Source organism: Colossoma macropomum, unplaced genomic scaffold, assembly GCF_904425465.1.
Source record: "Colossoma macropomum unplaced genomic scaffold, Colossoma_macropomum, whole genome shotgun sequence".
In the NCBI taxonomy this organism is placed as follows: Eukaryota; Metazoa; Chordata; class Actinopteri; order Characiformes; family Serrasalmidae; genus Colossoma; species Colossoma macropomum.
The window spans coordinates 10,846,755-10,860,447 of record NW_023494784.1 but is presented as its reverse complement, the minus strand read 5'-3'; the positions used below and the strand labels follow the sequence as shown (position 1 = coordinate 10,860,447).

General features: G+C 38.9%; 1 protein-coding gene across 1 annotated transcript in view; it reads right to left on the bottom strand.

The window, feature by feature from the left end:
• Window positions 1-13,693, bottom strand: part of map2 (microtubule-associated protein 2) — a 222,915-nt gene that overhangs the window by 109,568 nt on the left and 99,654 nt on the right. Inside the window, exon 3 of the mRNA XM_036577613.1 lies at window positions 5,983-6,126. The gene's annotated coding sequence lies outside the window, so the exon portion shown is untranslated. The remainder of the gene's footprint in view (window positions 1-5,982; window positions 6,127-13,693) is intronic.

Here is a 13,693-nt window from a genome sequence, read left to right as displayed (position 1 = left end):
CAAAGAACCATTTGCATGATTAAAGGGTTCTTTGCATTGTGAAAGGGTTCTTCTATTGTTATAAGCTTGACATCATAACAGTAGAAGAGGAGAAGAGAAAAGAAGAGAAGAGAAGATTAGGGAAGAGAACAGATGATTAAAGAAGAGAAGAGAAGAGAAGAGAAGATTAAAGAAGAAAGGAAAGGAGAAAAGAAGAGAAGATTAGGGAAGAGAAGAGAAGAGAAGAGAAGAGAAGAGAAGAGAAGATTAGGGAAGAGAAGAGAAGAGAAGAGAAGAGAAGAGAAGAGAAGAGAACAGCTGATTAAAGAAGAGAAGAGAAGAGAAGAGAAGAGAAGAGAACAGTTGATTAAAGAAGAGAAGAGAAGAGAAGAGAAGAGAAGAGAAGAGAGGAGAAGAGAAGAGAAGAGAGGATTGGTAAGAAGTCTGAGGCTCTTTATATAAGTTAACGAGTCCTGTGCAGAGAACAGACTGTGAGCACAATGTGACATTTTTCTGCAAATTTTCGTTCAAAATTTCAATTTATTTGCTGAAAATTAAAACACATACTATAAAACCTGCCATATCTTTTGCACAGTCCACATTTTCTGTTTCATTTTCCCCAGTATGTTAAATTCAGTAAATAAACAGTAATTGTGCATTAAAATGCACAGGTGTGTGTTCTCTGTAGTAGACGTGTTCACTTAATTTCACTTAGAAAATCAACACAATCTAATTCAACCAGGGGCGTCTAAACTTTTGCATACGACTGTATATATAACTTGTATATTTATGCTGTGATTCTAAGCTGCGGTCACTGTTTCTAGTTTGTGTTTAATCCTTTAACTTGTCTTTCTATTGTGAATTTTTCCTTCCATAATGGGGAAGCCTATGTTATATTTTTCCTGCTTCATGAATGCTGCCGAGGCTTTGCCAGTGACCAGTGTTTACTGTGAATGACCACAAGTTTTGGAAAACTCCTGCAATACATTTGGCTGAAGCGCATTCTACCATCTGCCCCTGATCTGTCACAACTACACTTCTCCACCATGCCAAAGCGTGATGAGCTTTAAGGAATGACTTCTTCGTCACTCATGCAGCTCACAGCATCTACAAAATACCAAAGGTGGAGCGGTGTTATGATGTCAAGAGAAGAACCCTTTTTGGTGTAGAATCTTTTTTTTCAAAAAGGTTCTATATAGGACCATCTATAACACATTCTCCATTAATCTGAAGAACGCTTTCATGATACGAAGAACCCTTTAATCATGCAAAGGGTTCTTTGAGTGTTCATGGTTCTATATAAACCCTTGAAGAATCATCTTTTTTTAAGAGTGAAGCTTGACATTGTAACAAAAGAAGAACCCTTTTTTTGGTGCTATATAGAACCCTTTTCAAAAAGGTTCTGTATAGAGCCATCTACAGCACAGCAGTTTCCATCAATCTTAAGAACCATTTCACAATGCAAAGAACTCTTTAATCATGCAAAGGGTGCTATGAGAGTTCATAGTTCTATATAGAACCCTTGTGGAACCATCTTTTTTAAGAGTGAAGCTTGACATTGTAACAACAGAAGAACCCTTTTTTTGGTGCTATACAGAACCCTTTTCAAAAAGGTTCTATATAGAGCCATCTTCAGTGCAGTAGTTTCCATCAGTCTTAAGAACCATTTCATAATGCAAAGAACCCTTTAATCACACAAAGGGTTCTTTGAGTGTTCATGGTTCTATAAAGAACACTTGAAGAACCATCTTTTCTAAGAGTGAAGCTTGACATTGTAACAATAAAGGAACCTTTTTGGGTGCTATATAGAACCTTGTTCAGAAAGGTTCTATATAGCTATCTATTTAAACCCAAGGCATTGATTTAAATAGTAATAAGCTAAATATGTACAAAAAGCATGTCTTGGCTACTTTCTATTAGGATGTGTCTGTCCCAAACTCTCACCCCTAAACTTACACTTGTGAAAATAATGCTAATAATAACTTTCCTTCAGTGTACAACCCCATTTCTGAAAAAGTTGGGATGCTGTGCAAAATGTAAATAAAAACAAAATGCTGTGCAAATGATGTGCAAATCATTTAAACCCTATATTTCATTGAAAATGCTTCAAAAACAACATACCAAATGTTGAAACTGAGAAATTTTATTGTTTTTTGAAAAATATATGCCCGTTTTGAATTTGATACCAACAACATGATACAAAAAAGTTGGGACAGGGTCATGTTTACCGCTGTGTTTCATCACCTCTTCTTTTAACAACACTCTGTAAGTGTTTATGAACTGAGGAGACCAGATTCTGTAGTTTTGAAAGTGAAATGTTTTCCCGTTCTTGTTTGGTACAGGATTCCAGCTGCTACAGTTCAGGGGCTCATTTGTCGTATTTTTAAATTCATAATGCACCAAATGTTATCAGTGGTGACAGGTCTGGACTGCAGGCAGCCCAGTTTAGCACCCAGACTCTTTTAATACAGAGCCATGCTGTTGTAATACATGCAGAATGTGGTTTGACGTAGTCTTGCTGAAATAATCAAGGCCTTCCCTGAAAAAGACGTCATCTGGATGGCAGCATGTGTTGCCAAAACATGTATATATCATTCAGCATTAATGGTGCCTTCACAGATGTGCCAGTCACCTATGCCATGTGCCCTAATGTCCCTCTATACCATCATGAATACTGGCTTTTGAACTGTGCACTAATATCGAGCTGATTGGCCTTTAGACCGGAGGACACAGTGTCCATGATTTCTAAAAAAAAATTCTAATTTTGATTTGATATGTTTTCTTTGAAGCATTTTCATTGAAATATAGGGTTTAAATGATTTGCACATCATTGCATTTTGCTTTTATTTACATTTTTCACAGCATCCCAACTTTTCTGGAAATGGGGTTGTTTTTTTTAAAGATGATTTCAAACTTTTTTATTTTTTAATTAAAACTGAAGTCAGAATATTTTGATTTATCATAAATTTATATTTTAAAAATATTTTACTGAACTACAGAGTTTTAGTCTGTGGGCGGAGCCTTATTTCAGCCACACCCCTACATTTTAGAGCAGGAAGTGAGGCTGCATCCCTGTTCCTCATGGCCACATAGTGAGCAGCTAGAGCCCATTGTTCTGTACTAAATGTGTCCCAAGGATGAAAAATATGATGACCTTATATGTGTATAGCTGTTCAAAGCTGTGTTCGCTAGTCATGGTGGGTATAGTTTGGTAGTGTTATGATTGTTTCGGTAATGACAAAATGTAATGTTCAAACATTTGTCTTAATCAAATAAACATAATTAAGTTATAGGATCACTCAAAGCAAAACAAAGTCCGTTAAAAGTCCACAATGTGTTTTCAACCCTGACTTTGAATCAATTCAGTGTTTTGCGCACATTTGTGTTGTTGGTTCAGTGGGTGACTGTCTATCCACTGTTTTACACCAGACACTGCAGGTAAGGCAGGTACTCAGCCTCCTGCTCTCCTTCTGTGTAGGTGTGAGTTCGTGGGCTCATCTGCCCTCCAGCCTCCCCTCACTCTCCAGCATGAATACACACACAGTAAACAGCCAATAGACTCTTCAGAGAGCTCACCCACCCACCCTCCACTCTCCTTACAGCAGACTCAGAGCACTGACACTGCTACTGTGGATGAATATTACAGCTGATAGACACATACAGACCCTGCCTGTGAAAAGTTTGGGGACACCAAGCTTTTCAATATGCTTTAATACAAACAAACATGGTTTCTTTGTCAATTTTCCATAACTTAACATATTAAACAAAAAAATATTTAAATCTTGCCGTGCAAAACTGTGTATTTAGGTTTATATTCAATATATGGCCAGTATTGACAAGTTTAGATCTGCACTTCCAACGTTATGTTTGTTTTGATGTGGAGAAACAACATGACAAAACATGCAAACCAGGCCTAAAACAATAACTGTACATCAAATTCAAATGTCTTTTATCTTCTATCTTCTACCTATAAACACAAATGTGGTGAGGATTGAAAGCTTGTTTCAATGAGCTATGAGTGAGAATTATTAATATTAAGGCCCGATCCGATTTCACTCCTCGCCCCCACCACTCAGCCCTTAGCCCTCTGATTTGCGCGTTCACGTCTAGGGGTAGGGTGTCCCGATTTTTGTTGAGATAGAGGGGTAGGGTGAAGTGTTAAAACACATTTCCAAAAAGGTAACTCTGCATACTTTGTTAGCCACCTTTACCCTGTTCTTCAGTGGTCAGGACCCCCACAGGACCACCACAGAACAGGTATTAATTGGGTGGTGGATCATTCTCAGCAGGCAGAACCACTGATGTGGTGGTGGTGTGTTAGTGTGTGTTGCGCTGGTGTGAGTGGATCAGACACAGCAGTGCTGCTGGAGTTTTTAAACACCTCAGTGTCACTGCTGGACTGAGAATGGTCCACCAACCAAAAATATCCAGCCAGCAGCGTCCTGTGACCACTGATGAAGGACTAGAGGATGACCAACACAAACTGTGCAGCAGCAGATGAGCTATCATCTCTGACTTTACATCTACAAGGTGGAGCGAGTGAGTGAACACAGTGTTTTAAAAAATATTTTATATATATATATAAAATAGAGAGAGAGAGAGAGAGAGAGAGAGAGAGAGAGAGGTAGCATGGTAGATGGAGAGAAAACTAGAGCAGTCTCTATTACCAGGCTTTTGTTTGGGTTTTTCGCCTGCGTGCGTCACGCTTATTCCCACGCATACAGCCCACACACAGCTCTTAAAGCACTGAGAACAGGGCTCCAACACACACATACACATACATACACACACACACACACACACACACACACTATTTGCTCTAACGAGAACTATTTATTGCGTTTACCTCCTCTATCTATTCAATTTTGTGCTAACTCTGTTTAGTACGCTTCTCTCAGGACACCACTACTGTACTACGATGCAAGCTGCTGCATTCGACAGTCACCATAAAGCTATAACTTTGCACAGTGGTGCTAAGTGATATGTGATCTATACTGCCATACAGGTATTGTTGTCGCACAACGATACTGATCATTTGCTTTAGTGGCACTGATAGATAAAGATCTTTGTGGATAACATTAAATCACAGAAAATACCCTCCCTGTTTCTAAGCAGTCTTTTTTTATCCAATTTTGTGCACTATAGTCATAGTATCCAGGACCCGACAGTGACCTGCAATGTATGTAATTTACTGGGTTCTTCAGACTGTTTTGAAAACTAAATAAATCATATATTTCATTCTAGAAATCTGCTTTATGTATGGTGAATATATTAATATAATGCTGTTGTCAGAACAAAACCTTGTATCTTCATTTTTGTCATTTTCAGTTTTTGACATAATTTGAAAGGGCCTGTTGACTTTTACATTGTGTGTAAATTTCATAATGAATGGTATAAAAGAAATGTCCCAAAATGTTTTGGGGAAAAGTCTGGTTCCATTGACTTACATTAAAAATACAGTATGTTTTTTGCTTCTCCTGTAAAGTTGTCATTTTGGAGATATGAGGTTTTGTTCCGACAGCAGTGATATACAGCATTATGCAAGGTTCCCTTCTGTGCCAGACATGTCAGACATATAAGACATTTTGGGTATAGAGTATCGGTACTTAGGTGGGATGGGTTCATTAACTTTATTAATACGCGCTTAAATATCACCTGATAGTGAGATGCTGATGTATATTTGGAAAATATTGTGATATTGAATTTTATCAACACTGTCCTGCACTAGTGCACAGTTCTAGCTGAATCTGGTGATGCTAGATACTGATTACAGTTTCTTTCACACCACTGCAGTTTGTTCTGCAGCTTCTGATTGCTGCAAACGAGACGGCAGACGTTTTCAGTCATGCTGAGTTCTTGTGATTTGCTCTGTTCTATATTTTACATACTGAACTAACTCACAGCCATGCTGTATTATCACAATCATAAGTGACTGACAGTCTTACATCTCTGAGGACTGTATGTCCTGATCTCACTGCCACACTCCAGGTGAGGGGGTCGTACCTGCTCAGGTAGTGGTGGGCTCCAGGTGGTGATGGTGGCTGTGTGTGTGAGTGTGTGGAGGACGGTGGCTGCTGGGTGGAGTCGTGTAGAGCACAGGCAGGACAGGGAGAAGAACAAGGAGAAAGGAAAACCTCCAATTTACACCTGCAGAAAGAGCAGCATGGGTCATTATTTAAATATGCATGAGACGCATGTATTAACAGCCTGAATGACACCAGCAAAAAGATGGCAAACGTGTGTATGTGTGTGTTTTCATACATCTACAGGAGACAAATGTCCAGACCAGCGAAAAACAGGGCTAATCTACAGGTCCAACAAAACTCCTGGCTTAGTGTTTGTATGTTTGTTTTGTTTTGCTTTTTAATGAGGGGTTTAGGGTCAGGTTTGAAATATTCTTATTACATTAAGATACTCAGAATTACAAATAATAGTACACTTATATGATTACATATCATTACAAACAGGTATTTACACACACATACAAAATACATATTGGACATATTACTACATGCAGGCAATTGCTTATATATTGCACATGCAGGCATGTGCAAAAGTTTGAGCACCTCTGGTCAAATTACACATTTCAGAGAACACACTTTTAAATGTGGCATGAGCAAATATTTTATGTTATGCTTTTCCAATATATATATATATATATATATATATATATATGTGTGTGTGTGTGTGTGTGTGTAGTGTTTTTATAATTAAAGAAGGCACAGCTGATGCACAAGTCATTGGGCTTTATTAAAGAGCACAGCAAATAAATGCTGCAAAACTAATACTCTAAAATGAACAAGTAGAAGATTTTGAACATGCTACTATATGTATATATATATATATATATATATATATTCACATAGTGAAATAGCATAGCTCTAGGCACTTAAGAAAATAACACAACAAGCAGTAAGGGCTTACTTTCTTAGAAAAAGTACTAATATAATAAGCAATTATTTTATGTATATCAGTATTTTGGTTAAAAAAAGCCTAACTGCAGTCATCATTCAACACTTGGTTTGACGAATCAATGCTTCATTGTGTTAAATAAAGTATGCTGCTAATGGAACTTAGCAAATCCATGCAGTAGCTAGGAGTGTTAAGGAGAAATCTGGAACCAACCGTCTTCAAATCAGCTCTCAAAATCTCAACTCTCTTTTTGAATACCAAAAATATTCTTTTTTTATAATTATTGAATATTTACACTTGTAATTAAATTTGCTGCATTAATAGTTGGTTTGTAACTATTCTAATGCTGTTGGGCTATTTTCAAGCAATTCTTTTTCAACAAGGTTACATGTATGACCTCACATCACAGTACTGTATTAATGTAGTCATGCACACACTGTGTATGTGTGTGTGTGTATGACTAAAACTGATGAGCTCATGCTGCATCATTAGCATGTAATTAGCAATGAGATCACACCCAGTATTAACCGTGCAGCAGTGAGAGAACACACTGCCTGATCGGCCTTTGTCACTGTGTAAATGTCAATCTCTATAGTTAAAACATACCACCCCCCACCATCATCACCACCCCCACCATCATCACCACCCCCACCATCATCACCACCACACACGGAATAAAAGAGCAAATAACTGCAGCCTCTCCAACATTTACTCACACATAAGCCATGCTCTATGAAGAGGATCTGTTTTGCAGTCAAAGCAAAAAATGAAAAAGCTGTTTTAGCCCCTGGGAAACGATCCTTCACTCATTACTGCTCCTGAAGAGAAAACAGCACCACTACACGGACAATAATGTCCTTATTTCCATACTGCAGCCCCTGTGCTCTGTATTATATCTGTGTTTGGATAGTGGACTGGATTTTATGCTGAGGGTGATCAGTAAAGATAAAAGACTTTGAGATTGAAAGTGAGAGTTTTTCTTGTTTACTAATGAGCCAGTAAGATTTTTCTCCAAGGTTTTCTTCAAGGAGAGACAGCAGAAAACGCTGGACATGATAGGGCGAGAGCGTGTGGGGAATATTAACGATAGCTGCGCTGTAAGCAGAGCGGATAAAAGAAGAACTTTTTAGTTTACAGATAAGGAGGATGACAGGACGCAAACACTAAAATACTTCATACATTTAGCACCGAGTTCGGCAACATGTGGCTCCGGAGTCGCATGCGGCCCTTTGGCTGCCCTGTTGCAGCTCCACAGCTGAATTAGACTTTTTGGGAAAAATAAACTAAAATAATCCTCCTTTGCAGTGAAATAAAGCTCTGCTGATCGTTCAACACAGTTTAACAATAAATGGTCTTAAATGCTGGAGTTAATGTAGAACTGCTAATTCACCCTTTAACCCTGAAGGTTGGCGCAGACTACTGGTCACCATAGCAACAAAGACAATCTGGCCTTGCTAGTAGCAAACAAAAAGGCAAAGAGAAAGACATAAGACAAACATTGAAAATTTGGAGACGAAAGGACTTATTTGCATTTATAATCACTCCAGCTGGTTTCCTGCAACGAGAAACACTAAAAAGTCGTGAGGCTGAAGTCAGTTTCTCGTTCACCAGCTTCTTGTTCGAAGTGTCCCGTTTCACCTTAAATTGTGCAGCAGTGACCTTCATTTAAGGTGGAACTGGAAAATTCAAACAAGAAGTTGGCGAACAAGAAACGACTTCAGCCTCGTAAAAAGTCGAACATTGAGAGACATTTTACAAGAAACTGTTCTACTTTTTTTGGAAACGTTTCCTGCTGGAGATGTGAGAAAAGCAGCTATAGTTGAGCTGAAGTTTAAGTAGAGCAAAGTAAGTCTGCTTTTTCGTTTATAGTATATTTAGGACATCAGCACACATTAAGACATATTTTTAGCCACGATGGGAAAACGAATAAAATGCACATTTAATGTTGTGGCTCCCAAGGTGGTTTTATTTTTGTTGAAAGGGCAAAATGGCTGTTTTTAACATTTGGGTCACCGACCCCTGATTCAGCATAACACACCGAGCCCATTCTGGTCATGCTCATCCCTGATTGGACCGTGCCTCTATCAGCTCCCCTGTGGAAGCACCTCTGGCAGTGATACAGTGCCTGGCAAAAGTTTAGGAACCATGTTTGCCTTCTCAAACTTTTCTTTTGAGTTTCAAATTTTTAATTAAGAAAGAAAAATACCAGCAAAGCTTTTACCAACATAAAATGGCTGTGCAGTAATCTTTAGGGCATATTTAGCTTCAACACTCAGCTTCCTGTGAATCAAAGTGTCTTCCTTCTTATGAAGAGAAGGTATTGATTTGACAGTTTTCTTTTCCCAGCTGTCGTTAAAAGCACATATTGAACATTTTTGGGTCCAAAGGTGGTTTAAACTGAAAAGTCTGAGTGCTGATATAACAACTAGGGGATACATAGTGTAGGCTTTGGCATCGTTTCCAAAGTGGGACCTTTTTCTGATGTTCTTACAGGTTTTGCAAAGAAAAATGCTAAGCAGCTTTTTGTTCAGAGTGATGAGTTACTACAAACCGACCAGGAAAACAAGCTTGAAACATATTTTTGAAAGCAAGGTGTCCCAGATTCTGGTCTTCTTCCAGCTTCGGAGCATCTGCTGTTCCTGGGCCCTTCAGTTTCAGAAACTGTGGAGCCCACCTTCTCTTATCCCTCATCACGTTACCCCATGGCAAGCTACTTTTGGTACAGCAGAGGTTCTTAATCCTGGTCCTGGAGTACTGCGCTGTACACTTGTACACTGTCTTCCTGCTCTAACAGTCCTACCTTCACTCAAGAAAGACTAAGCACACTTTGGGTGTGTCTCAAAACCTAGTGAGCTCTACATAGACAGCATCTTACGTCACAATATGTGCGCTCCCAACAAGAAGGCTGTCCCAATTGTTAGATATCTCAAATATGCTGCCTACTGAGGTCCCTAATTTTGTCCAAATATCAAGAGAGCATCGGATGTTTCCTCAGCCGCTGAGGCAATCCCGAGATGCAGCGCGGCGCAACTTTTGCTTAAAGATGGTCTTCAAATGTAAATTATTCTGATTTTTTGGGCTATACTTTCCGCGTTTGACCACAACTATTGTCTATTTTGCTGTTTCATTCAGAGCAAATACAATTAAAATCGCTATATAAACTGCCAGAGCAGATCCATGTTGGCTAACTGTGATTCTGACGGCTAAGGTCAGTAAACGCCGGTCTCGTGCAGTGGGCGGGAACAAGCGGCGACATCACTGCTGTCTAACTAGAGCGTCTCATTTATCTATCTTATAAGGATAGATGATGGTTGGAACGCTGCCTACTTAGACAGCTGCCTATGTAGACAGCGGCTACTTAGAGAGCTCAGTAGCTTTTGAGACACACCCTTTCTTTCTCTTTCACAGTGACCATTCCCTCTGCTTTTCTGTCCCTCACCTCTGGTAATTCCTATCTTTTTTTCTGAGAGTTCCAGTGGACTCTATTGTTCCTGTCCCAACCTACTAAGCAACTTTTGATCCTGTCAGTCACTGTCGGACCATTTCTTCTTAGCATTGTCATTTCAGATCGATTTCTTCTACCCACATTGCCTAAGTGGTTTAGCAGCTCCTCAGAGCCGATCTACCACTGCACCTATTCATCTTTCCACTGGCCCTAATCGACTCCTATATTTTTGCCCAAACCACTCTATTTGTCTCTCTTCTTACATCACCTCTTTATCTCAGACAGCAGCTTCATAAACACTAAAAAAATGAAAGCTTCTAAGTAGTTTTGGATGTACAATTCTAAGAAAAACCTTTGGGCTGAGAATCTTCAAATTACCTGGAGGCTCTTTAAAAGTCAAAATGGATCTTCAAACTTTCATGCTGTATTTATGAAAAGGGTTCATGAAAGAATCATTGATTGAGAAAGGTGGCCCTCTTACGGCATCACTCCAAAGAACCTTTCTGGCCTTTATGAGGCGAGTCGTCTCATCTTTCTGGGATCCGCTTTGTTGCTCAGTATAACCTGTTTACCCTTCTGTCTTTGATCTTGCCTTGACCACACTTGTTTCTGTCTTCCTGCCTTCTCCTTGATCTTTGTTCAATCTTCAGCAGTCAGTTTATGTCCAGTCTCCTCTCCTTCTCATTGAGATGGTTCACACTGGTCAGTAGTGTGCCTCTGGACTAGTCTGTGTCCTGATCTAACTCCGCATATGGCCTGGCTCCTGTCTTCTCTATTACCGTTACTCACTGTGGCTCTACAAATTTACATTTACTCTTTTTACTCTGAGAAATTTAGGTTATTTAAGGATTGTTTAGTGAAGAAAATGGTTCTATAAAGAACTTTATTTAAGGTGGAACAGGGAAACCTCTGTCAGCTATGAAGCCCCCGTCTGCATAATCGTTCAGACGTGTTATCAGGTTGTTTGCTTTTACTGAGCATTTTGTTGATAGATTGTTATATATCAGTAGATTTAGTCACAGGTTTCCCCAGCGCTCCGAATCCTCTGGGTTCTGTGTCTCTTCTAGTATTCCTAGTTGATAATAGTTAATAATAACATGTTAGGACTTCTTTTCATTTCTTGAAGTCCTAACCAATAGGAGAGCTCGCTTAGCTATATCTACCTAGAAATCACAGAGAAAAAAAAATCCTGATTTGCCAATTTTTTGCTGGGCTTTTCAAAGATTTAACCTTTTTGTTTCCATCTAAACTTAAAAATGACACAAGAGTAGTGCTGTAATACTAGAGTTTAAATACAAGCTGTAATACTAGAGTTTAAATACAAGCTGTAATACTAGAGTTTAAATACAAGCATGATTCTATTGAATAAAAATGTATAATAATATTTTTAGCTACCAGAAATGATAAGGCCACAAATGACCACAAATTCCACTTATTTTACAGAAACTTGTGACGGTCAGTTCAAGCTGATTTTCCTCCGCCTTTTAAACAAGACGTAAATTTGCATCAGTTTCTCAAAAGAAGTGTTTTTGGGAGACTTTCTTTAACAATGGCAGGAGACGTAGCAGTTAGACAGCGACATGAGCCTCATACATGTGCTTAAAACATGATTACTACCAGAATAAGACAGTTTAAATTCTCAGCACCAGATGAAGACCAGAGAAGACGTGGTGCAAAAATATCCCGTAATGATGCAACATGCACTCGCCTGTGTTATCACAAACTCTATTTCCTCTGCTGGAGTAGAGAAATACCCTGTAGAATGTTTTGGTGGGAAAGAACTTCAATTATTAACGCCACTACCTCTTTATCACTGAACTCTGTGAGTCAGACTTGTTGACGGCTCCATTGTTTCACGGCGCCTTTTAAATCCTGTACGTTAGTGGGCGGGGCTACATTCTGTTTGTGTGACAAGCTGCAGTCTAAGTAAAGTGAATGTGGTCATCAACACACATTTTCTGATTCTCCTGAGCTCATCTGAAATCGGTCCTGTGCTGGAGGGTCATCAGAAAGCAGAAGTGCAGAAGATCTGAAGCAAATAATGCAAACAAAGTATGAAAAAATAACAAAGCATCCAAACTGCTCTGTGTGCACAAACACACAAACACAAACCGCAGCGCTGCAGTCATAAAGAACTGTACACTTTTGCCCCCTGCAGTGTTTCAAAAGATTTGAAGCTCCCTGAAGAGCATTAACATGCTTGCTATGCAGGACAGGCCTTGTTGCAGACATGCTGCTGAACCCATCTGAATGAAGATCTTCATTTATTAGAACATGACAGCATTTCTGCTTCGCCTGTCAGGTGTGCTGAGTATGGCTGAGCGGCACTCACTGCCGTTTTAAAGTGTCTTCATCACGCACATTAATGTGCTGATGACCGTAACTCTGCTCTCAGCCAAACCTGCATGAGTAAGCAGTAACCAGCCGGGCCTCTGGGAGTCCAGTAATAAGTAAGTAAATGTGTGTGCGTGGGTGTCTGTGCATGGGGGTGTCTGTTAGAGAGAGGGAACGAGAAAGACAGAGATGAGGAGGGTGCTGTGTTAAGCTTAAGCTACAAAACACTGCTGTTGGAAGAAAATCTCATATCTCCAAAATGGTAACTTTACAGCAGAAGGAAAAAAACAAGTTTATTTTTAATGTAAGTCAATGGAACCAGACGTTTTTTCCAAGTAACTCTGGGCCGTTTCTTTGGGTCGATTCATCATGAAATTTACATACTATGTAAAGGGAAATAGGTATTTTAAAATTATTACAAAAACTGAAAAACAACAAAAATGGAGGAGTTTATTTGGCAATTTTGAGGCATTTCTTTTGGTCTATTCATCATGAGGAAATGAGGTTTTCTTCCGACAGCAAATGTAGTACTTTATTTAGCAAAGTGCACCGAGACAGGATAAGTCTGCTAATACTGTTCAAGTATGAACAGGTCTGAGCTATTATCTTTGAATCAGAGCTGCATGATATGAACAAAATATCCATATTGAGCTTATATTGCTACATACGGCTTCTACAAACATCTGGCCCATGGTGTAATTTGATTTAAGCTTTTTTTTCTCTTCTCTTTCTTTTTTTGTTTTTTTTTTTCTTTTTTTATTGAGGGCGCCACCAAAACTGCTAACAATTAAATCGACCTAAAATATATACTGACGCTGTTGGAAGAAAAGCATGCATTTCCATTTTTGTTATTTTTAAAAAATATTAATTTTTTTAAATAAAATTTGAAAACACCAGTTGCCCTTTACAATGTGATAAAATGGCTTGATGAATAGACCAAAAGAAATGCTTCAAAATTGCCAAATAAACTTTGTTCCATTAACTTCTGTTCAAAGTTACACATCTTTTTTCCTCTTACTTCTC